The sequence below is a fragment of the Dermacentor albipictus genome, chromosome 8 (assembly GCF_038994185.2).
Source record: "Dermacentor albipictus isolate Rhodes 1998 colony chromosome 8, USDA_Dalb.pri_finalv2, whole genome shotgun sequence".
NCBI lineage: Eukaryota > Metazoa > Arthropoda > Arachnida > Ixodida > Ixodidae > Dermacentor > Dermacentor albipictus.
The window spans coordinates 35642647-35666781 of record NC_091828.1 but is presented as its reverse complement, the minus strand read 5'-3'; the positions used below and the strand labels follow the sequence as shown (position 1 = coordinate 35666781).

The window sequence follows — 24135 nt, the reverse complement described above, 5'->3', positions numbered from 1 at the left end:
GCGATGCGGACTTCGCGAGACGGGCGAAGGAATGAATGAATTTGCACTGCTGAACTACTATGATCAAGCAATATCCAGGCGCTGCATGTTCGTGAGACGCAATAAGCGAAGCATATTACTGAGCTCAGCGTGCAACGCTGGCCAGGTGATTGGGTAGAGCAGCGCAGCTAGCATCGAAATGCGGTGACGCACGACATGCGGCCACAAAAAACGCCACCACTTGCAACGCTAACTTCAATGTAGGTTCCATGAGGATAAACAGCGCACCTCACTGTGACCACGACAATGACAATTATGTTTATTTGCATCAGTACATGACGCTAGGAGCATGCAGAAAAAACTGCCATGTGGACAGCTTGACGAAGCGGCAGACCCCCACATTAAGCGGCAGTCCCCCGCGTTAGACAGCACAAAGGCATTCATCATTGTTTAGAAATGCCATTTACACAAAATTGAGCATCACAAGCCATGCGAAGCAAATGAAGAAAAACATCATGTGCTCTTAGAACAGGGCATAGTAAAAAACATTTCCAACCAATAAGCAACAACGTCAAGCAAGAACGCTTGCGTTTGTGGACACAGCGCTTCTGGGAGCAGCGACAGTTGGGACGCTACTACTTTTTATGCGAATTACAGCCAAGCGCTGTTTGCGTGTTTAGCCTCTAGAAAAAAATATTTTTACGGAACAATTGAAGGTTCAAGTTTAAGGGGCAATAAAAAATCACTAATTCGTCCATACACTATCAACCTTGCAAAAAGAGTCGATTATCGCACATACCTTCTCGGGTGCCAAGTTCCCGTATGGTATGCAGGAACTGCCACCGCCACAAGATCATTTCTTTTCACTCGAGGAGAGCAGAGGAGAGCAGAGTTTCTCTTCCGTTTGCGAAAACCCATTGTCATTCAGCAGTCTTTGCATTGTGCGTAGAAAAAAAAAACTACGCATATCCATGTCATTATCATTGGTCACATCTCAAGCAAGGAATTTCCTTTCGCATGAAATACTGGTGCACTTTTCTTCGTGGAGTGGCTAGGGAAAAACTTAGTTTCCGTCTAGTTCTTCCGGTTATGGCATTCATGTGTGTGGCTGGCAGACGCGGCCGTTTGCGCTTCGGTAACTTCAAGGTGCCACACTGTACGTCTCACTTAATCCGGGACACACTGCGTTCGCTAACCTTAGCTCGCCCACCTTCCGACAACCGTCTGTAACAGCAAGCTGCGGGTCGCTTTTGCGTACTTGTGAGTTAAAAGTGTACATGACTTTCTTGGTTTTGCGCGGACAGTTTTCTTTCAACAAATCTTGCCCCAGATGCACGGCGGCTGGGGTGATGGAACGCTGTGCACGTGCGTCGGCAGGCGATGTCAATTCGGGGAAGGCATATCCCCGGGGACGCCATACTCGTTTACAGGTGATGGAAAAGAGATGCAGCTGCCAGAAAATCAAAAAGCATGAGATAGCGTGCAAGAAAATTCCTGGGACACGCCAACATTTTTCTTGATTATATATTATTAAGCTGCATCAAAAGAGTTCTACTTGCTGTACCATTTCTATTTAACGTGCACAGCGTAAATATTATTTAGGTAAGGAATTGCATGCAGGGGCTTAGCAAAATACGTGACTCGAATCCGTAGCATTGGCTGCATTGCCACAGAAAGTTGGCGCCAGGTATAGAAACTTTTATTTTACGTACAACCATAGTGGGTCAGCTCTTCAAATCGATGGTGTTTCTAGGAGGCCGCGAAGCATTCTATACGGCACTGACGCTGCTCGCACATTTTCTCAGAGCCTTTACAAAGGGTTTCCTCAGAATTTTGAGAATGACAGCAGTAAAAAAAATGCCATGGAACAAAACGCCGGCAGCGAGCGTCTTTTGTGTTAAATCTTCACAAACAGAAAGAGGAAAAGAGTGAAATAATAACAAAAGATCGGCCCACGCAAGAAGCCTCGTTTCCACCGTAAATGTGACCTTCGGGCAGAGTGTTTTGCTCATACGCCAGGGTGCTCACTGTGCATGTTCAGAGCGCCTGTTTGCATATCTAGCACTTGCGCTTTCACTGTGGCACGACAGGCGTCGCAACGTTAAGATCAATGTAGCGTACGTGATCGCGTTCGCGCAATTTCCATTTGTGCTTCGACGCCATGGTGCTCGCTGTGCATGTTCGCGGCGCTTGTTTGCATGTCTATGCTCCGTTTCATACATCAGGTGCAACACTGTGGAGGGTGGAGATGCTTTTCGCGGTGGCTGATCTTTAGACCAATTCTTGTGAAAATGCTCTTTATATAAGGTCAGTTCTGAATGCAAATAAGAATTTGCCCTTAGAAGCAAACAATCCATGTGCTTTTTCTGATGCTAACAGGCTTTTTATTATCAGTTCGCTTTTCGTTGTTACATGTTGGCAGCCCGTCGCGGCAGCCTCACGTGCGGGCTCGCACGAGCGAATGCCGCTAGTGCACAGTGAAACACAGATGAAATGCCCAGAGAGATAAAATTTCGAGACTGCACTACTTGCGTAGGTTCCATAGCGTTGCACCTGATGTATAAAACGATGCATAGCACTTGCGGTATCACCGTCACACCGTCGACATCAACGTAGCGTTCGCGACCGTGTTCGCTCTCTTTCAGTTTGAGATTCGACGCCGTAGTGCTCGCTGGGCATGTCCACGGCGTTTCATGCATGTCTAGCAATTGCACTTTCCTTGTGGCACAACAGGCATCCCACCATCAAGATCAATGCAGCGACCGCGTTCGCGCTCTTTCAGTTTGTACTTCGACGCGGTGGTGCTCGCCGTGCATGTTCACAGAGTTTATTTGCATGTCTGGCACGTGCGCTTTCCCTGTGTCACAACAGGCACCGCACCATCGAGGTCAGTGTAGCGTACGCGACCGTATTCGCGCTCTTTCAGTTTGGGCTTCGATGCCGTAGGGCTCTTTGGGCATGTCCACGGCGTTTCTTTGCATATCTAGCACTTGTGCTTTCCCTGGGGCACAACAGGTGTCAAACCATCGCGATAAATGCAGCGACCGCGTTCTGGCCCTTCCAGTTTGTTCTGCGACTCCGTGGTGCTCGCGGTGCATGTTCAGGGAGTTTATTTGAATGTCTGGGACTTGCGCTTTCCGTGTGATACAGCAAGCGCCGTACCATGGAGATCAACGCGGCTTCCGCGACCACGTTCGCGCTTTTCAGTTTATGCTTCGATCCCATGGTGCTCGCTGGGCGTGTCATCGGTGTTTCCTTGCATGTCTACCAGCTGCGCTTTCCCTGTAGCACAACAGGTGTCACACCATCTAGGTCAATGTAGCGTCGGCTACCGCGTTCGCGAGCTTTTAGTTTGTGTTTCGACGCCATAGTGCTCGCTGGGCATGATAGCGACGTTTCGATGCATGCCCAACACTTCCGCTTTCCCTGTGGCACAACAGGCGTCACACCATCCAGATCAACGTACCGTCCGCTACCATTTTCGCGCTCTTTCGTTTTCTGCTTCGATGCCGTGGTGCTCGTTGTGCATGTTCACGGACTTTCTTCGCATGCCTAGCACTTGCCCTTTTCCTGTGGCACAACAGGCGCCGCACCGTCGAGATCAATGTAGAGTCTGCGGCCGCGCTCCCGCTCTTTCACTTTGTGCTTCGACGTCGTGGTGCTCTCTGTGCATGTTCGCGGTGTTTCTTCGCATGCCTAGCACTTGCCCTTTTCCTGTGGCACAACAGGCGCCGTACCGTCGAGATCAATGTAGAGTCTGCGGCCGCGCTCCCGCTCTTTCACTTTGTGCTTCGACGTCGTGGTGCTCTCTGTGCATGTTCGCGGCCTTTATTCGCATGCCTAGCACTTGCCCTTTTCCTGTGGCACAACAGGCGCCGCACCGTCGAGATCAATGTAGAGTCTGCGGCCGCGCTCCCGCTCTTTCACTTTGTGCTTCGACGTCGTGGTGCTCTCTGTGCATGTTCGCGGCGTTTCTTCGCATGCCTAGCACTTGCCCTTTTCCTGTGGCACAACAGGCGCCGCACCGTCGAGATCAATGTAGAGTCTGCGGCCGCGCTCCCGCTCTTTCACTTTGTGCTTCGACGTCGTGGTGCTCTCTGTGCATGTTCGCGGCCTTTATTCGCATGCCTAGCACTTGCCCTTTTCCTGTGGCACAACAGGCGCCGCACCGTCGAGATCAATGTAGAGTCTGCGGCCGCGCTCCCGCTCTTTCACTTTGTGCTTCGACGTCGTGGTGCTCACTGTGCATGTTCGCGGCCTTTCTTCGCATGCCTAGCACTTGCCCTTTTCCTGTGGCACAACAGGCGCCGCACCGTCGAGATCAATGTAGCGTCCGCAACCACACTCGCGCTCTTCCAGTTTGTGCTTCGACGCCATGGTGCTCTCTGTGCATGTTCGGGGCGTTTCTTCGCATGCCTAGCGCTTGCCCTTTCCCTGTGGCACAACAGGCACCGCACCGTCGAGATCAATGTAGCGTCCGCAACCACACTCGCGCTCTTCCAGTTTGTGCTTCGACGCCATGGTGCTCCCTGTGCATGTTCGGGGCGTTTCTTCGCATGTCTAGCGCTTGCCCTTTCCCTGTGGCAGAACAGGCACCGCACCGTCGAGATCAATGTAGCGTCCGCAACCACACTCGCGCTCTTCCAGTTTGTGCTTCGACGCCATGGTGCTCCCTGTGCATGTTCGGGGCGTTTCTTCGCATGTCTAGCGCTTGCCCTTTCCCTGTGGCACAACAGGCGCCGCACCGTCGAGATCAATGTAGCGTTCGCAACCACACTCGCGCTCTTCCAGTTTGTGCTTCGACGCCATGGTGCTCTCTGTGCATGTTCGGGGCGTTTCTTCGCATGCCTAGCGCTTGCCCTTTCCCTGTGGCACAACAGGCGCCGCACCGTCGAGATCAATGTAGCGTCCGCAACCACACTCGCGCTCTTCCAGTTTGTGCTTCGACGCCATGGTGCTCTCTGTGCATGTTCGGGGCGTTTCTTCGCATGCCTAGCGCTTGCCCTTTCCCTGTGGCACAACAGGCACCGCACCGTCGAGATCAATGTAGCGTCCGCAACCACACTCGCGCTCTTCCAGTTTGTGCTTCGACGCCATGGTGCTCCCTGTGCATGTTCGGGGCGTTTCTTCGCATGTCTAGCGCTTGCCCTTTCCCTGTGGCAGAACAGGCACCGCACCGTCGAGATCAATGTAGCGTCCGCAACCACACTCGCGCTCTTCCAGTTTGTGCTTCGACGCCATGGTGCTCTCTGTGCATGTTCGGGGCGTTTCTTCGCATGCCTAGCGCTTGCCCTTTCCCTGTGGCACAACAGGCGCCGCACCGTCGAGATCAATGTAGCGTCCGCAACCACACTCGCGCTCTTCCAGTTTGTGCTTCGACGCCATGGTGCTCCCTGTGCATGTTCGGGGCGTTTCTTCGCATGCCTAGCGCTTGCCCTTTCCCTGTGGCACAACAGGCGCCGCACCGTCGAGATCAATGTAGCGTCCGCAACCACACTCGCGCTCTTCCAGTTTGTGCTTCGACGCCATGGTGCTCCCTGTGCATGTTCGGGGCGTTTCTTCGCATGTCTAGCGCTTGCCCTTTCCCTGTGGCACAACAGGCGCCGCACCGTCGAGATCAATGTAGCGTTCGCAACCACACTCGCGCTCTTCCAGTTTGTGCTTCGACGCCATGGTGCTCTCTGTGCATGTTCGGGGCGTTTCTTCGCATGCCTAGCGCTTGCCCTTTCCCTGTGGCACAACAGGCGCCGCACCGTCGAGATCAATGTAGCGTCCGCAACCACACTCGCGTTCTTCCAGTTTGTGCTTCGACGCCATGGTGCTCTCTGTGCATGTTCGGGGCGTTTCTTCGCATGCCTAGCGCTTGCCCTTTCCCTGTGGCACAACAGGCGCCGCACCGTCGAGATCAATGTAGCGTCCGCGACCGCGCTCGCGCTTTTTATGCCAAGCATGCTAGCCGCACAACCACGCTCTTCCTTGCTGCGCAGCGCGCGGCCGCGTAGCTACCATATGACTTCATAACAGCTGCAAAAACGGAGGCTCAACTCGTGCGCTCGCTTGCCGCCGCGTAGCTAGTAAGCCGGGTCTCAGCTCGTGCGCTCGCCTGCGGTCGCACATGGTACTGCCAGTACTGCGGCCTAACTCCCGCTCCTCTCGCTAGGGCACTGACGTCACAACAGCTGCAAGCCGGGCTCAACTCTTGCAAGATGGGCTGGGTGGGAATCGAACCAGGGTCTCCGGAGTGTGAGACGGAGACGCTACCACTGAGCCACAAGTACGATGCTTCAAAGCGGTACAAAAGCGCCTCTAGTGAATGCGGTGTTGCCTTAGGAACGAACTGTTTCTATATAAGGCTCAGGCGTGCGTCGCTTGCTCAGGCGCACATTTCGTTTCCGCGCCGAACGCTGCGTTGCTCGACGCTCACCGCGTCCAATTCGGGGCGCGTAGTCGCTGCGCCGTAGCCACGGAGCAAGAAATATAGGAGTGGAAACTCCGCTGTTTGCGGCGACCAGAAAAGGTCACAAGCCCGCGGATATATTTTCATGCTGGCGGCACCTGGCGGCATGGGAAGAAATTACCGCTGTTTCGGTTGCCAGGGCAACCGGTCGAGTGTTGCTCCCGTTCGGCCGCGCGCGCCTGACTTCTACTGAGGGCACTCTCGCGCGCTTCTTTACCGCTTGTAGCCCGAAAAGCAACTGCTGCTACGCTTCAGCCATTTGAGCACAGTAAAAAATAAAACGCGTTTTCCATGACAGCTATAAGATGATACGTAGCTTCTGGTTGTAGCCAGGGCTATCTTGCTCCGTGGCGGGCGGTTTTCGGCTTTTTGCGCTTGCGAAACTGATGGCTATCTCGTTCCTAATCGCTCAAAGGGCGACCGCTTCTTTCTCGCTCTAGTGCTCACAGGGGTGCGCTTAGGAAGGATGCCGCAGTGCATGTGTTTCCGTTCCTTTTCTTTTTTATAAGACTCGCGAAAACTAGTTGCCCTAGCTGCTTGGCGATAAGAGGAAGATTAGCGGAAGTTTGCCACACGTGTTGCTTTTTTTGATGGGCACACAACAAAACAGTTTTCTTGAGTGCGCGCACCTACGCAGTTCGGTTACGGCGTGCCCGCTGAAGCAAACACCCGTGTCGTCTGCTTGTCGTCTGCTTTGAGCGGGTGCCGCCGGAGTGAGCGCCGGGCGCTGCTTTTTTTTTCCGCTGCTGCTTCTACGACGCGCCGCATGGTGCCGCCACTGCATAGGGTAGCGTCGGCGCATGCAACAATTGTGACTTTATCTGGTCGCCCGCGCTCGCTCGCGCTGACGGGAGTGTCACCTCCTGTATGTCTTACTCCGTGTCCGTAGCCCATTGTCTTACACCCCTTGGCGGGTCGATCGGAACGCTGTCGCGTTCCATTCTTGAAGGCGAAGCAGAGTAACGCATGAGTTGTTTCTTCGTCTAGCCGAACCAAATCTAGCCAAACAACAGCAGTTCACCAGGCTAAACAGTGGTTCAACAACTAAAATAAAGGCTAGTATGCTCCGCATCCTGGGCTTAACCTTAGCTAAGCCACAGCCATATTTTCAGCTAATGCTTCAACGCCGTGGTGCTCTCTGTGCATGTTCGCGCCGTCTTTTCGCTTGTACGTAACCCGCGTACACGAAGTGAAGCATCGCTATAATTTTTTATTTCAGGTCCGATAGCTGGCTACCTATGCCAGCGTTTTTCGTGCCGGGCAGTGCTGTTGGTCTGCTCACCTTTGGCTGGAATTGGAGTCTGTCTGTGTTATCTGGCACGAGATATTCTATTTATCACCATTTCCTTGGGAATCCTTCACGGTAATGATACCATATTTGTATGGTACTTTTCTCTACGACATTGTTGCTTAAAATTTTACGAAGCAACTGTAGTGTTCCATGTGAAAAAAGATTCAGCATCTTTACTCAAATGATATTGCGCAATAAAAAACGACACGGACGTGAGAGGACGACACACCGAGCGCAAAGCGTCATTTTTGCGATTGGTGTGTCGTCTTCGCACGTTCGTGTCGTTTTTTGTTGTGCAACATCGTTTGAGTGATGGATTACCAACTTGCACGGAATGTTGCTCTCATTTAGCTCAACACCTATTAACATGACCTATATAACCGGGACATCTATTTTTTCTCTTTTATTGAGGTTTGCGCTTTGATAGCAACGCTCCTTGAAATTTTTGAAACGCACTACTATTTAGGGGCTAAAATATTGATTGAATGTGCAATAAAAATTTTGCACGTTGTTGTAGTACATTTTTTGGTAAAACGTTTAAAGCAAATAGCATTCCTCGCTTAGTCCAACCGTTTCCAGCGTGCCTGCCTGGCTATCTATCTATCTATCTATCTATCTATCTATCTATCTATCTATCTATCTATCTATCTATCTATCTATCTATCTATCTATCTATCTATCTATCTATCTATCTATCTATCTATCTATCTATCTATCTATCTATCTATCTATCTATCTTCTCACACTAACGCCAGCGTGATTTCATTGTCGTTATTTTGCCGCCATCATACCATATTCATCCGTCTATCGACGTCAATCTTTGTTCGCCTTATTATGGTACTCAAGCTGTCGTCAATAAATCAAGATTATACCACAGGTGTCATGCCATCGCCTTTATATCGTTGTATTCATAAGGACGCTATGTGCCTCTGTTGTCATACCATTGTCATCATGCCTGCGTGTCGTGCCCTGGTGGTCATTGGAGCCGTTCTACAGGGCTGATGTGATACCGCCACCACCACACCACTGGCGCCATATCACTGTCCTCATATTGCTACCGTCGCCTTGTTTCCTTTGCACCACTTCATAATTAGCAGTCGAAATCTGCTTGTCTTGCCGCGTCGTTAAAGCACCTTTGTCGTTCAATCGATACAATTCCTTCGTCATTGCATCGTCATTGTGTCGTGGCCATAATGTCGTTTGGGTGGCCTTAGCAAGGGAGTGCCGTCGCACAGGGAGACAAAATCAGAATAGGCAGCACATAGCGGAGACATCAAAATTTTCTGTATTACCACTTCACGTGTTAAATGAACGTGGATTCAGGAATATGACCTTTCGCTGTATTGCTCGAATGCTATTCCCATTACCATCGACTGTCATAATGAGGTAAATTCTGCCGTAATTGTTGCGGGTCAAGTGAACATGAAAAACTAAGGAGACAACGTGCATTTCGATTCGTACTTTGAGAAACACGCTTTGACATGTCAGTTTCGGCATCACGAAAGACCATTTAGTAGGGAACAAAACAGTGCTATCGATGGAATAGTGCTGGAAAAAATTTGCATAAACAGTACCTCTGGGCTTCTCACCTCTCCTGGGTACAACAGATGGTGCCCTACAGAGAGAAAAGAAAAACTTCTCGAAACCTTTTATCACTGAAAAGTTCACACAGAACAAGAAAATTTATTGGAACAGGTTTCTCCATTGGAGGAAAATATGTGTAGTTACGTAAGTGCCCAGTGGTACTTCGCTTAATAACAGCAGACCACTAATGGCAGAGGGAGAGGAGGAGGAACAAAGTTTATTTAAAATGAAATTGTCACTGCTTCACCTTACAGCGTACGATTCCATAGTATATGTATTTTTTCATCAAAGATACGCATTTCTCACCTTGTGTTCTTCATGATTGGCTCCGGTATTCAGAAACGAAGCTAGAAACGAAACGAGCACACGCACTCAGCAGCAGCAGCGGAGCAGACAGTTGTACGGCGGCTAAAGACGCTTTTGACGAACGTTACAGGTTGGAATCGTGGCCTCAAACCAGTACCTGAGACGACGAAAGCTGGAGTGGACGAGCAGGATCGATTAGATCAACCGGAGGCCACGCGGACCATCACGTGGGGTACACCAACCGCTGCTGCCTACAAAAGGACATCGCCCCCCTTGGACTATCGCACACGCACTCAGCAGCAGCAGCGGAGCAGACAGTTGTACGGCGGCTAAAGACGCTTTTGACGAACGTTACAGGTTGGAATCGTGGCCTCAAACCAGTACCTGAGACGACGAAAGCTGGAGTGGACGAGCAGGATCGATTAGATCAACCGGAGGCCACGCGGACCATCACGTGGGGTACACCAACCGCTGCTGCCTACAAAAGGACATCGCCCCCCTTGGACTATCGCACACGCACTCAGCAGCAGCAGCGGAGCAGACAGTTGTACGGCGGCTAAAGACGCTTTTGACGAACGTTACAGGTTGGAATCGTGGCCTCAAACCAGTACCTGAGACGACGAAAGCTGGAGTGGACGAGCAGGATCGATTAGATCAACCGGAGGCCACGCGGACCATCACGTGGGGTACACCAACCGCTGCTGCCTACAAAAGGACATCGCCCCCCTTGGACTATCGCACACGCACTCAGCAGCAGCAGCGGAGCAGACAGTTGTACGGCGGCTAAAGACGCTTTTGACGAACGTTACAGGTTGGTCTGTTCTCTTCGCCTATCGACGGCACTTTTGTTCTGTTACGTTTCCTGCTGCTGCTGGGTGCACTCTGTGAGCGAACTTTACTAGTGTGCTGGGTGCTATGAATGACATATGTCCAGCATGCGATGGCAGGATTCACGAATCGGAGTCGTGGTTGCTGTGCTCAGAATGCAAGTATAGTTACCATATCGGCTCATGCTCTGCGGTAACTGACAATGCTTACAAAAAGAAGTCTGTTGCTGCTAAAAAATCTTGGATCTGCGTGACGTGTAAAGCGTCGACTCGAGGCGCCAATTCTGCGGAAATGCAGAATGAGACGTTAGAAAAGAAGTTCACCTCAGAGCTTGCGGCAATTCATCTCAAGCTTACTGAGCTACTGGACATCAAATCAAAGGTTGACGATTTGTCCCAAATTAAAACAACTGTTGATAGCATTGAGGAATCTATGAAAGTTATGTCCAGTAAATACGATGATGTTCTTACTCAGATGACACGGCAGTCCGCAGACATTTCAGACCTCAGAAAGCGGGTTGTGAAGCTTGAGGCCCACGCTAAAGAAACAGACGTGGAAAAACTTCAGCATGAGTTGAACGAGCTAGATCAGTACAGCAGGCGCCTAAATCTTGAAGTGAACGGTTTGGCCTATCACGAAAATGAGAACCTTCTGGTAAAGCTCAACCAACTGGCAACTGAACTTGGGCTTCCACAGCTTTCCGAGTCTGACATTGAAGCCGCCCACAGACTAGCTTCTAGAAACGAGAGGAAGGGAGACAAGCCCAATACTGTGATGGTGAGGTTTTCATCTCGTCAAACTAAAGAAAAATGGCTTGCAAAGAAAGGACAATTGAAGAAAACAAAGTCAGCTATATTCTTCAGTGAAAACCTCACGGCTTGCAATAAGAAGCTTTTCTGGGAAATGAAAAATAGGGCTCTTCAAAATAAGTACGATTTCGCATGGCACAAGAATGGCAAACTTTTCGTGCGCCGCAGCCCGAGTGATAGGGTGATTAGAATTGCAACAGTGCATGACCTAGACAAAATACGATAACATGAAAGATAGCTGATCGCAAGAAGTGCTTACGTTCTATTCACAAACATAACAAACTACTATGATACTGAGGCCTTCCAGAAAATTGCTTCACGCCAGAAAAAACAGTTATCACTGATTCACCTTAATGCGCAAAGTCTTCAAAACAAAAAAGATAGTGTCGACTACTTTTTGAACAGCCTAAATCACCAGTTTGATTTCTTAGCTTTCACTGAAACATGGTCTACTGATAACCATGATACCGTGCCATTTACGAACTACAGTTGTGCATCAATCTGCAGGGAAAACCAAAGGGGTGGTGGTGTATCGATTTATGTTCATGACAGCGTTAAATACAATATTGTCAAAGAATATACTGTAATATCCTCTCACTTTGAATCTGTCATGATAGAATGTCAAAGCCTTTTAGTAGTTACTATATATAGGCCCCCTTCTGGAAATGTGTCTGATTTCCTTAATTTCATGGATGAAATGCTTGAGTATTGTGAACAGAATGGCGCACGCGTGATTGTTACAGGCGATTTCAACATAGATATGCTATCACCAAGCAACAACAAACAAAATTTTCTTGACAGAATGCTCTCTTTTGGCTATGAAAACACAATTTATGTACCTACAAGGATAACACAGTTGACTGAAACTGCCTTGGATTTATGTTTCACAAACTACAAAAATGAAATATGCACAGGGGTTCTAACACCTGGAGTCAGCGATCACCTGCCGATTTTTGCATTTTTGCCGTGGTGCGTAAAAAAACGAAATCCAGCAAATCCTACACAGCGTAGACAGATTAACCAAGAAACAATTAAGCATTTTCAGAATGTTGTCGCTGACACTGATTGGAGCTGTATTTTCAATAATACTGACCCTGTGAATGCCTACGACATATTCATAACAAAGTTCACAGACCTTTATAATTTAGCTTTTCCGATTGTGGTACATAAGATAAACAAGAGGGCGAGAAAACCATGGATAGACGCTTCACTTTTGAAAAGAATGAAAGCAAGAGATAAGTTGTTCACCGAATTCATAAAAACAAAGCGCTTAGACTATTTGGTTGAATTTAAGCAGGTCAGAAATAAGATAGGATCTGACATTAAAAAGGCGCGATTTAGCTACTATGAAAAAAAGTTCGCAAACATACTCAATGATCAGAAAGCAATTTGGAACGCTGTGAACGATCTTTTGCAAAGGAAAAATACGAAGACTATCTCTCAGCTTCAAATAGAGGGCAGATCTTGTTCAGGTACTTTACTTGCCGATATGTTCAATGAGCATTTTTTGAGTTCAGGAGCTTCTTATATTTCAAATGGTTCTGTCCAGTCTTACAAATCGTATATTAAAACACACGTCTCGGAATCTATTTTCCTAACTCCCACGAATGAATCGGAAGTAGCCTCGCTGATACAGAATTTAAGTAACAAATGTGCTGTGGGTTTTGACAATATAAAAGCAGAACCTCTAAAAGCTGTTTCAGAACACATAAGCGCACCATTTGCACATATTTGCAACCTTATTTTGAGCACTGGAACATTCCCGGAGAAACTGAAAATTGCTAGAGTATCCGTTGTTCACAAAGGGGGTAATGAAAATGACATGAATAACTACAGGCCCATTTCCGTTTTGCCCATTTTTTCAAAAATTATAGAACGTGTCATATATGTGCGAATTGCAAACTTTTGTAGCTTAAACAAAATTATAACCGAACATCAATACGGATTTCAGAAGAACAAATGTACTGAAAAGGCCTTATTATCTATTAAAGATCAAATTATTGAACATTTTGAGCTAAAACATCGCACAATTGGTATATTTCTCGACTTTAAGAAAGCTTTTGATTCGATTAAGCATGAAATTCTTTTGCAAAAGCTGTATGAATATGGAATAAGAGGTACGCCCCTCGATTTAATAAGAAGTTACCTTACTAATCGGTATCAGTATACAGATATGCAGCACTCGAAGTCACAAATGGGCAAGATCAAGTACGGCGTCCCACAGGGTTCTATACTTGGGCCACTTTTATTCTTATTTTATATAAATGACATCGTAAACGTACCTCTAACACCAGATATAATATTATATGCCGATGACACTAACGTCTTTTTCTCGGGTCAGGATATGTCTACTCTAGTACAAGAAGCGAACCTTTGGCTTAGCAATTTGTCGCTATGGCTGAGAACAAATAAGCTCGAATTAAACATTAAGAAAACAAAGTACATCATTTTTAAACCTCGGAACCATTGTATTCTCCACAATACGCAGCTCACATTCCAAGGAGCTTTAATTGAGCGTGTCCAGACTCAAAAATTTCTAGGCGTTATCTTTCACGAAACATTGAGTTGGTCCAAGCACATAGATAATCTTCGCACCCACATATCGCGATCCATTGGCATAATTGGCAAAATCAGATGTTTACTACCCCTCTGGGTGACAAAGCAGCTTTATTACACTTTAGTTTACTCGCGCATACATTACTGCCTATTAATCTGGGGCACAACAACACAAACAAATAAAGATAGTAATCACAGGCTCCAAAAAAGAATCTTGCGTATTATCGAAAATGTTCCGCGCCGAACGCCTTCTGCTACACTTTTCCATAAGCACAGCATATTAAAATTAGAAAACATATTCCTTAAAAAACTAGCGACAGTCATCTACAATCAAATTAAATCGGACGCAGGTATATTTCAGGATACCTACTCGCGGGAAACACACACGTATAATCTTAGGAAAACCACCTATTACAGTGAAAGGATTCGAACCAACTACGGCAAGCAAAAACTAACGCACCTTATACCTTCATTTCTAAACTCTAACATGACGGCCATAAGCATAGTGAATGAAAGCCGATCAGTAGCAATTTTCAAAAAAAAGATGCATGCTTATCTAATGGCGCTTCAAACATGACATTTTTTTTCTTTCTCTTCCGTGTAAGACTTCCTTATATTGTATAAGCTTTCTTCCAGAACTGCATTGTGCCTCAAAATTCAGCCATGAAAATTTTTTGTCAACAAGCTGTTCATATCAATTATGTTCTAGTTCACTTATTAAAACCATGGCTTAGTTCTTTTTTTCTCTTCTGCATTTATGTATTCCATGATGTATTAGTGTTACATTATGTGTCATTATGTAGTGTTATATTTATGTATTATGTATTACAGACTGAGTGTACTGCAACAATTGTTTTTCTTTTCTTTTTTTCGTTTGTTACTACATTTATGTATTATCTAGTGACTCGCTGAGTGTTGTGCAATGTCGTGGTCTGGGCGGGGATTGGCGCGTTGTCAGGCATTCAGTTGCCTTTTCGCCACCCCTTCCCGCTGTACCACTGGATATGTATGCTGAACTGATGATAAAATAAACCATTCATTCATAGTATGGCCAGTCCCAAGCTGTCAGGGCTTCTGGTATTATTGCGCTGTACCTGAAGCGAGGGCGTCTGTGAGCAGTAAAGCCCTTATCTTACAGACGCAAGAATTGGCAGTGGCTTATCTCGGCTATGCCAGGATATACGTAGCGAAAGTTAAGGCATAGCATGGTTAGCCTTGGTTAATCTTGATTCCAAATCCAGGTTAGCCTGGTTGTCTAGCTATCTTGCGTTGTTTAGCCAGTCGTTCGGCGCGCTGTTCGTCTGTTTTCTGGGCTGTAAGTTTCCTCTTGCTCTCGTTCCGATGTCGATTCCAGGCCTCGTCCTGCTTATCAGATTTTTCGCCGTCCATACTGCCGCCTCAGCTTTGGTTGCGCTGCACGGGAGCTCTCCTTTTCAATCCTCTGACATGTTATCCGGCATGCGATGCAGCTGGCGAAGCGAGCGGAGGCGAACGCAACGATGAGGAAGGTGAGTGAGGAGGAACGCAGTGTGACGTCACCTGCCTCCTCGGCGCACGGCCACGGCGAAATCGCAAGTTCGCGGCCAGTAAAGCTTTCGCTTTAAAAGCTACGTGAGAATTTAGTGGTGCACATAATTTCAGGAACAAGGAACGTGGGCTACACCATGTATATGGAGTGCAAACACTTCAAAGGCGAGGCGGCGAACGGAAAAAAGTAGCACGTAGTACTGGGGATGAACTTTGCAATATCCCGGGATTTAACTGGTCAATATAGTTTGTCCTCCATTATTCATGAACACGCATATGCGACCGGACTTCCACAATTAAAAACAAGGCTCCAAGACGAACTTATCAACCAGAGTCGTTATTCGTTGCGCGCGTGGTGCTTTCTGAGCATGCCGCTTTGACGAACAGCCCTAGTACGAGAGAGAGAGAGAGAAAGCAAGGACAGGAAAGGCAGGGAGGTCAACCAGAAGAGTATCCGGTTTGCTACCCTACACTGGGGGTGGGGGAAAGGGGAATAGAAAGAAGAAGAAAGGGAGAGAGTAAGCACAGAGTACGTGTGGGAGGGACACTATGCACAGGGACACTATAAACGGTCTCTTAAACCGGTGTACCTCAAGTATTGCAGTAATGCACGGTTCGCTTTTCTTGCCAGTGAGGGGTGTGGCCACTGTCCGAGCATCTGTGACTCGCTGAAAGGTCGTAAGTCGAGTCGGTGTAAAGTTTCCTGCATAGAGAGGCGTTGTACATCGTAGCGGGGGCAGGTACACAATAGGTGTTCGATGGTCTCCTCGCACCCACAGGAATCGCACATCGGGCTCTCGGCCATTCCCAAACGAAAGGAATATCAGTTTGTGAATGCTACTCCCAGCCACAAGCGGTACAGCAAGGTTGCTTCACCGCGGGAAAGGCTAGATTGCACTTGTAGCCGTAGCGTGGGGGCCACGGCGAAATCGCAAGTTCGCGGCCAGTAAAGCTTTCGCTTTAAAAGCTACGTGAGAATTTAGTGGTGCACATAATTTCAGGAACAAGGAACGTGGGCTACACCATGTATATGGAGTGCAAACACTTCAAAGGCGAGGCGGCGAACGGAAAAAAGTAGCACGTAGTACTGGGAATGAACTTTGCAATATCCCGGCATTTAACTGGTCAATATAGTTTGTCCTCCATTATTCATGAACACGCATATGCGACCGGACTTCCACAATGCAGACTACGAGCCAAAAGATGACGCTATTCAACTTCTTGGTGTCATTCCGTCGCCTGCGCGTGCTCAGCCACTGTTATAACCTTAAACAGCCCTCAAGGTCGTGGTCGTGTTCAGCTTTGCAATTAAACACAGCGGGAAGCGCACCATAGTAAAGGGCGACCGGTAGTCGTGGCGTCGTCCTCTGGACCGCATTGGACGTCATCTTTTGGCTCGTAGTCTGCATTGTGGAAGTCCGGTCGCATATGCGTGTTCACGTCTTTCCGGCTCTATGCAGGAAACTTTACACCGACTAGACTTACGACCTAGTACGAGATATTCGATCACTCACACGAGGCGAGAATTTATCTTCTTCTTTTTTTTTGGAGGGGGGGGAGCGAGAGGGGAACGCAATGACTCTGGGCTATTTTATTGGAAATCGAGGTTGTTTTAGGTGCTTGATGCAAACGTAAGAAACCCGAAACCCAAAGAGAAATTTTTAGGGCAGTTATAGTGTATGTTCGAAGCCCAAGTCACCACAGCCCAAATTTGGGCCTTAACGCAGTGCGCTTCTTGATGTAATACGGACGAATACTTCAACGTACTAGAAGACACTGGATTTGCTCATTCATGGCGGCTCAATGAAGTTCGTTGTCCATGATGCGCTAGGCACGTTAGAGCCTGTAATAACCGCACAGACACAGTGGCCGCGCCTCGCAATATGAAACTGCAGCTCATGTGCGCCACGACCAAGATGACGGCATGGCCAGTGTTGCCAAATGACTGTGCAATTTGAGCGTTCTCCCTTAATTTCTCTCTATCTGCTTGCACACTTTATTGCTACTAGTTATTTTAGCTTTATTGCTATTCGCAATCGATCTGATGGCTGGTTCGTTATGGCTGATAATTAGTATGCAGTTGTATTGAAGAAGAGGCAGACAACATAGGCGCAAGCAGGATCGGCAACGCAGTGCGCGACAGTACTCGACCTGAACCTGCGCTCTTCACTGCAGAGCTTTCTACGTCCATGACCCACGTCCAGTATACGTCTTTTCGTATGGCGGTGGTGTTGGATAATCCGCAACGCATACATCAGGGAGATGCGATCCCGCACAGTGCAGTCCATCGTGCTAACCAATGCGGTCCAGAGGACGACGCCACGACTACCGGTCGCCCTTTACTATGGTGTGCTTCCCGCTGTGTTTAATTGCAAAGCTGAACACGACCACGACCTTGAGGGCTGTTTAAGGTTATAACAGTGGCTGAGCACGCGCAGGCGACGGAATGACACCAAGAAGTTGAATAGCGTCATCTTTTGGCTCGTAGTCTGCAAACGTTTTTTTCATTCCCCTCCCGTCGTTTTCCGTCATTACACCAGTCCAATTCATGCTACGACTCTTTGGTTCCACAAGCCAGTAAATTCCAAAGCGCGGTGTACGTACCGTACACCATGTCCCGTCAAGTGGAAGCGCACCAATCACCCCAGCTTTGTTATCGGTGCGATAATATCAGTCAACGGCAAGCTTCGAACTCGGGGTCAATTCCAGCGTGTTATAACAACTTCTGGATTTCATGTCCACTCCACAACACTGCGACAAAAGCGGCAACTCCCAGTCATATGTTACGTGCGAACTACTTAAAAACGCAAGAGTTGAGCTATCCGCCCAGTCAAAACAGACAATTCAAAATACGAAAGCGATCTTCAGTGTCAAAAATCTGCATGAATAATTATGGCAGCTCACGCAACTTTATTCCAAGCTGCGACACGATATAATGTTTTATGACCCCAAATACAGCGTTATTTGGGACAACAGACCAGTAGGAAGCAATTAAATTGTATAAAGCATGTAATATTCAGCAGCGCTCGTCCTTGCGTACTAGAACCAGCGCGGCAGAAACACAATCAGCGCAGTTTCCAGTGCGAAGTAGCGAACTGCAGCGAGAACCAGCACCTGTACAGCACAAACCAGTCCGTCTCAGCGTCATGGCAGTGGAACCAGCGTCTCTTCCAGTGTGACCCAGCTCTTATCCAACGTTCTCACTGGTGTCCCAACGAGACCCAGCGAGCGCCAGCGTACGCATTGCAACCAGTGCGAAAACACGCTTGTGCTCACACTGGAAGGCACTGAAAGACGCTTGTTTTTTGCAATAGGGATATCAGTCCTAACTTTCCTAAGGACGGCTATTTACTGCATGTTATACAAGCTATCCGAAAGACAGCCCTTTATCAGAGGCTGCTGCATTGTTTTTACCATTTAGAGCACAGATTTCCCTGCTATTACGTACAATGGCACCGGAGAGGCATTAGTGCTAGTGGAATTTTTGCATTTTAATCTTCCAATCACTTTCCAACGTGCATTATATACTAATAGTTCGCCTCACATATCATTATCATATTCTAATACACACACAGTATAGTTTACATGGAATATTTTAGGCCATTATATGACGATGTTACATCTGCAATTTGCTACTGACTACCCCAATGATTGCGCCATATGATATTTTGGCGCTCTTTGGCCATCATTAGGCCTTGCGCCACAATATATCATACTCGCCATCGTCATGATCATAGAAATCTTATTGCCGTACGAACGCCAGCACTCCGAGCTTGCGCCCATTTCCGAAGCTGCCCGATTTGCTTAAGGACGTCGTCAACTAGCTATGTGTTTCAATACGACCAGCCAGCAGCGACAAAAACAGACACGGGACGGCCATCCTCCAACTATACCCGCCATGGTTGCTCAGTGACTATGGTGTTAGGCCGCTGAGCACGAGGTCGCGGCATCGAATTCCAGCTACGGCGGTCGCCTTTCTAGGGGGAGGGGGTGGGCGAAATGCTAAAACTCCGGTGTACTTAGATTTATATGCATGTTAAAGAACCCCAGGTGGTCGAAATTTCCGAAGACCTCCACTACGGCGTGCCTGACAAGCAGAAAGTGGTTTTGGCACGTAAAACCCCATAATTTCAATCCTCCAACCACTGCTCTTCTTTCGCGTATTAATCGTATTGTTGCAAATACCACCCCGCGCCCCTGGTCTGTCTTCGAAAATCTTAAGTATGACAAGCTCTAGCGAGTAGTTGAGCGTACATCTGTTAACTGATCGCCATCGTTATCGAGCCCTTTACGCTGTTTCGGATCTGCGCCGCCGTGGACAGGATACTGATCACGTCAACTGCTTCAAATCTCACTTCGATCCTCCAGTGCCTGCCTATTGATCAACAGGATGGCTCCTGCTTATTCCGTGGGGGCAAATCTAATGCAGAGAACAGCCCAGGCGCAAGCAGGAGTGCCGACGTCATGCGAAAGATAATGCTCGACCTGAACCAGTGCTCTTCGATGCATAGCTTTCTGGACCTACGGCCCATATCCAATAACTCTGTTTTCATAATGATTATTATGAAAACTGATACACACCCAGTGGCACATACAGAGTTTTATTGACGAGCAGCACATACATACAGCTACCTTACTGCACACCTACATACTAACCGAAATTGACATCAAAGTAGTTCATTATTAGTGGCACATTACCAGTGTACGAAGTGGTCAGAGTCAGTGAATAACGGCTACTCATGCCGTGGAACATAGCCGGTGACCATATTGGCGTAGAAGTGGTTCATTGAGGAAAATCACATGCCCAGTATTAAATACACAGTGACGTAAGCTGGTGGAATGTTTGTCTTAACCCAGTTTCCTCGTCACAGCAACTCAATGCTCGTTATGCGTCGGCATAGACTACAAATAGACCGAAGTTGGCGAAAAGGAGGCCAGGTGCAGACATGCATACATATAGGTATACCAACACATAGATGCATAGCGACATAACGCAAACTGAGGGAAGTACCTAAAGAACGCTAATAGCATTAATAAATTCGAGTGATGTAGGAGAGTCGAGTCCTATATTAAATGTCGCGTATTCTTCTCTTTCTAAACCGTGTAGACATTGTAGTGATCGTAATTTCACTACAGCTTTCTTTGACGGGACCACCTAGTGTAAAATTTGGCCTATGAATACAGAGCCATAGATCTTTTTTCTCCGGTCCAGCGCATCGAACTGTTACCCGAACGGTCGCAGTGGCCTTGTCGTTGTACATTAAGCGGCTGAGAACGAGGCCTGGAATCGACACTCCACCGTGGCTGTGATATTATCATGCGGGTGAAATGCAACACTTTTCGTGGTCGTATTTCCGGTGTGCTTTAAAAAAGGCCAAGTGTTTAAACTAGTCTGTACTAAATGAGGGTCTCTAATTGGCACAATGCTAATTGTGGGTGATTCTCAAGAATCAATCATTCTTATTTGTACTAATACTCTCAAGTTCTTGTGCCTGCCCTAGAACTTGATTATCATTGTTTCCGGCAATTTTCAACATTTTTTTTTCCAGGTACTGCGATGTGCGGCTTGTACGTCGCTTCGAACATTCTGCTGGCCCAGCATTTCGAGAAGCGAAGGGCGACGGCCATTAGCCTAGTGTTTACAGCGTTCGGCTTCAGCTCTATCGTGTTTACGCCACTGATAGAGTTCTTGCAAAAGACGTATGGAATCCGTGGCGCATTTCTTATTTATGGCGCGATTACCCTAAACACGATTCCAGCCGTTATCGTTCTCCGAAGCCCACCGTGGCTGACGGAGTCGGAAATTGTAAAGAAAATGATGCCCAATGAAGGGGATAAAAATAATGCATCTCTTTTGATTCAACCTGCCAATCAAGACGTCAGCATTACAAAAGCGATAGAAAGTGATGACCCTTACTCAAGCCAACGATTAAGGTTTCAGCAGACAGCAGCATGGTCTGCTAAAGATCAGGAAAACGCGTCGCATACGGGCCTGTTTGCACGCAAAAGTTCTCTTAAGCTGGTGGATACAAAGAAGGCTCTGCTAAATTTTACTCTCCCCACGGCGACAAGGCAAATCTTTACGTTGTCTTTTCTTGTCCACGCTCTGTCTTTCGCCGCCATAATCATCCCCGTGGGCTTATTCAATATAATTGTGGGAGACATTGCCCATGACCACGGCCTTAATCCTTCGAATGCCGTTTATTTCCTCCAAGCTTTCTCGGCAGCAGATATCGCGTTTAGATCTGTTGTGGGCATCGCTATCGATTCGCATACTTTATCGCATGAATGCGTCATAATTTTGGGATACTTAGCACAGGGACTCACTTATGAATGGCTTATCTGGGCGAATGCGCTACCGCAAATGATTGCCGTTTCTGTCCTCATGGGTGCCACGTGCGGATCAAGAACGTGTCTGCTCGCTCCTGTCTTGGTGAAGGACTTCGGCATCGGCAATTTACCTGTGATTATGGGTAGTGTGTTCTTCTGCACAGGCGTGTTTCTTCTCCTCCGTCCACCACTGATCGGTAAGTTGCATTAGAAAAAGCGTTCTTCCTCTTGAGAGTGTTTAGAGGTTCTCGCTGTTGCACTGGAGAAATTCCCGGTAAATTTCAATAATCGGGATTTGTTAGCGTGCAATAAAAGCACGGCACACGATAATTCTTCGATTCCGCTTGATTTCTATGCGACCGAAGCGGCTAAGAATGCAACCAGTCATCTTAAGTATAGAAGCAGATCGCCATAACCACGGAGTACTTGCGGTCGGTCAAAAGGTTTAGTAATCATGACTGATGGCACCTATGTAGCGCGAAAGATTCAAGCGCACTTTGCAGAAACAGAAAGTGTTATGAAGCGATTTTGAGGGCGAACACCTGCCTTGCGCTTCTGTGAAATTTCCAGCTTCCGTATACAACCATATATTCCGTTCATTTGCATTGTGAGGAAGTGCATAGAGATAGCATATTGTCAGGGACTACAAGCAAAAAAGTCTGCGTAAAACGCATAACCAGCAGCACATACAGGTCCACATTTTTTAGGATGCACTATATTCCAGAATGGTCTACGATAAGAAGCTCGAAACATACCCGATACGTAGAAGTGCTGGCAACTCGCTACTCGTTAAATAAAAATTGCGGCGGAAACTGCCCATGGGAGAATGGTGATACAGTGCGCACCATTCTTTGAAGTCATTACTTATGAAGCCTATACTGTACCCTTGAAACTAAGACTGCAGTATTTTAAAGGGCCCCTCACCAGGTTCGGCCATATTGGGCTGACAAGCGCAATGCAGACAATAGGAGCTCACGTTCGTGTCTGCTAAGTAATGCACGCCTGCGCGATGTGGAAAGATTAAAATTCAAACCAAACGCCACTGCTCTTTTCCTCGAGGGCGCCGTGCTCCCTGCCGGGGGATCGATGTATATCGCGAAAGTGCACCTGCGCTTTCATAATTACTATCATAACTTTCATAATTATTAAAGGCAACAACATTTATTTGTCCCTTCAGTTGCTCCAGTAGAAGAATGAAAGTCTAAAGAAATAATAAAACCTACAAACTCATTGTCTGTGTGTGTTTCTTTTCCTTCGTACCGTAGCAAGAGAGATGTTCTTCAGTTTCATCTTTTCGTTCCCATGGCATGCACATGCGCGCGCAGTGAGCGAAACTATGTCATTTTCTACAGTGTTCCACCGCGCGATCATGCACTGTGATCTTCTTGCGTCTGCCTCAGTGGTCGCTAGCAAGGTGCTCTCGTCCATAGCGCGAAAGAAATCGTGCGCTGCGCGGAACGAGAAAAACGCCACAGGTGGCGCGATTGACCTAAAACCCCTCAATTTTTCAAAAGTAGCGCCATTCTTAGATCTTTCCGCCACCCCGCTCACCCTGGGGCGTCCTCCTCCACGCCTCCTGTCTCCCCCGCCTCCTCCGCTCCCCCATTGGCCAATCTGTTTCACGTGGGAGCAGGCGCCGCGCTTTTGTATATTTTTTCTTTCCAGCGCCGAGCAGGCGCCGCGCTTTTGTATATCTTTTCTTTCACACGCGCGCCGAGCTCCATTGTTGGGCCTGCGCGACGAAAATACGCCAGGCGGACTGACAGAGTGCGTTAGCGTAATAGAATGTACAGGGCCGAGAACATAATTGCGATGCCATGCTGCTGCGCCTTCGGTTGCCGCAACAGACACAGCGAGGGCAAAAAGCTTTTTGCTTTGCCGTCCGGCGGGCGCAACGCAAAAAGAAGTGTGGAGTCGCAGGATCGGGCGGGTGACTTCGAGGAAGTGGCAAAGAACGCACGGCTTAGTGAAGTAAGGGCCACGGCTACTCACAACCTCTTATTTTGAGCCTAGTTCACGCCTTCCGCTTCGAAAAAGTGTGTGTTCATGCTCTGCGTGGTTTTTAGCGTGTTGTTTGACTTTTTTTTTCGAATGTGCTCTTTGTTTCATGTAGTTTCGTCTTGCGCTGAAATGCACGCATCTGCAGCTGGCCTGTGACATAAAAGCGACTTTATTCAGGGTGTGTTTTGAGCTCCAACAGAAGTTAGCACATTCTCGACGCTTTTGCAAGGCTCACTATGACTTACGATGCAGTCGTTTAGCTTCGAATGTACGCGCGCGTGTATTGATTTGGTTTCTGGTGATTAACATTTTTAACGTTCCGAAGCGACTAAAGCTAGGAGGACGTAGTGGATGGCTCCAGATAACTTTGTCTAGCTCGGCTAGGGATGTTTAACGTGCACTTTGATCGTGGAGTCGTACGTGTACCAGTAAATTCCTCGTTGGCGTTTCATAATACTCGCGCACTA

The 24135-nt window shown here is 47.7% G+C and overlaps 1 pseudogene; it reads left to right on the top strand.

Moving 5' to 3' along the window:
• LOC135901496 (monocarboxylate transporter 11-like) overlaps positions 1 to 24135 on the top strand; it is a 96015-nt pseudogene that overhangs the window by 20996 nt on the left and 50884 nt on the right.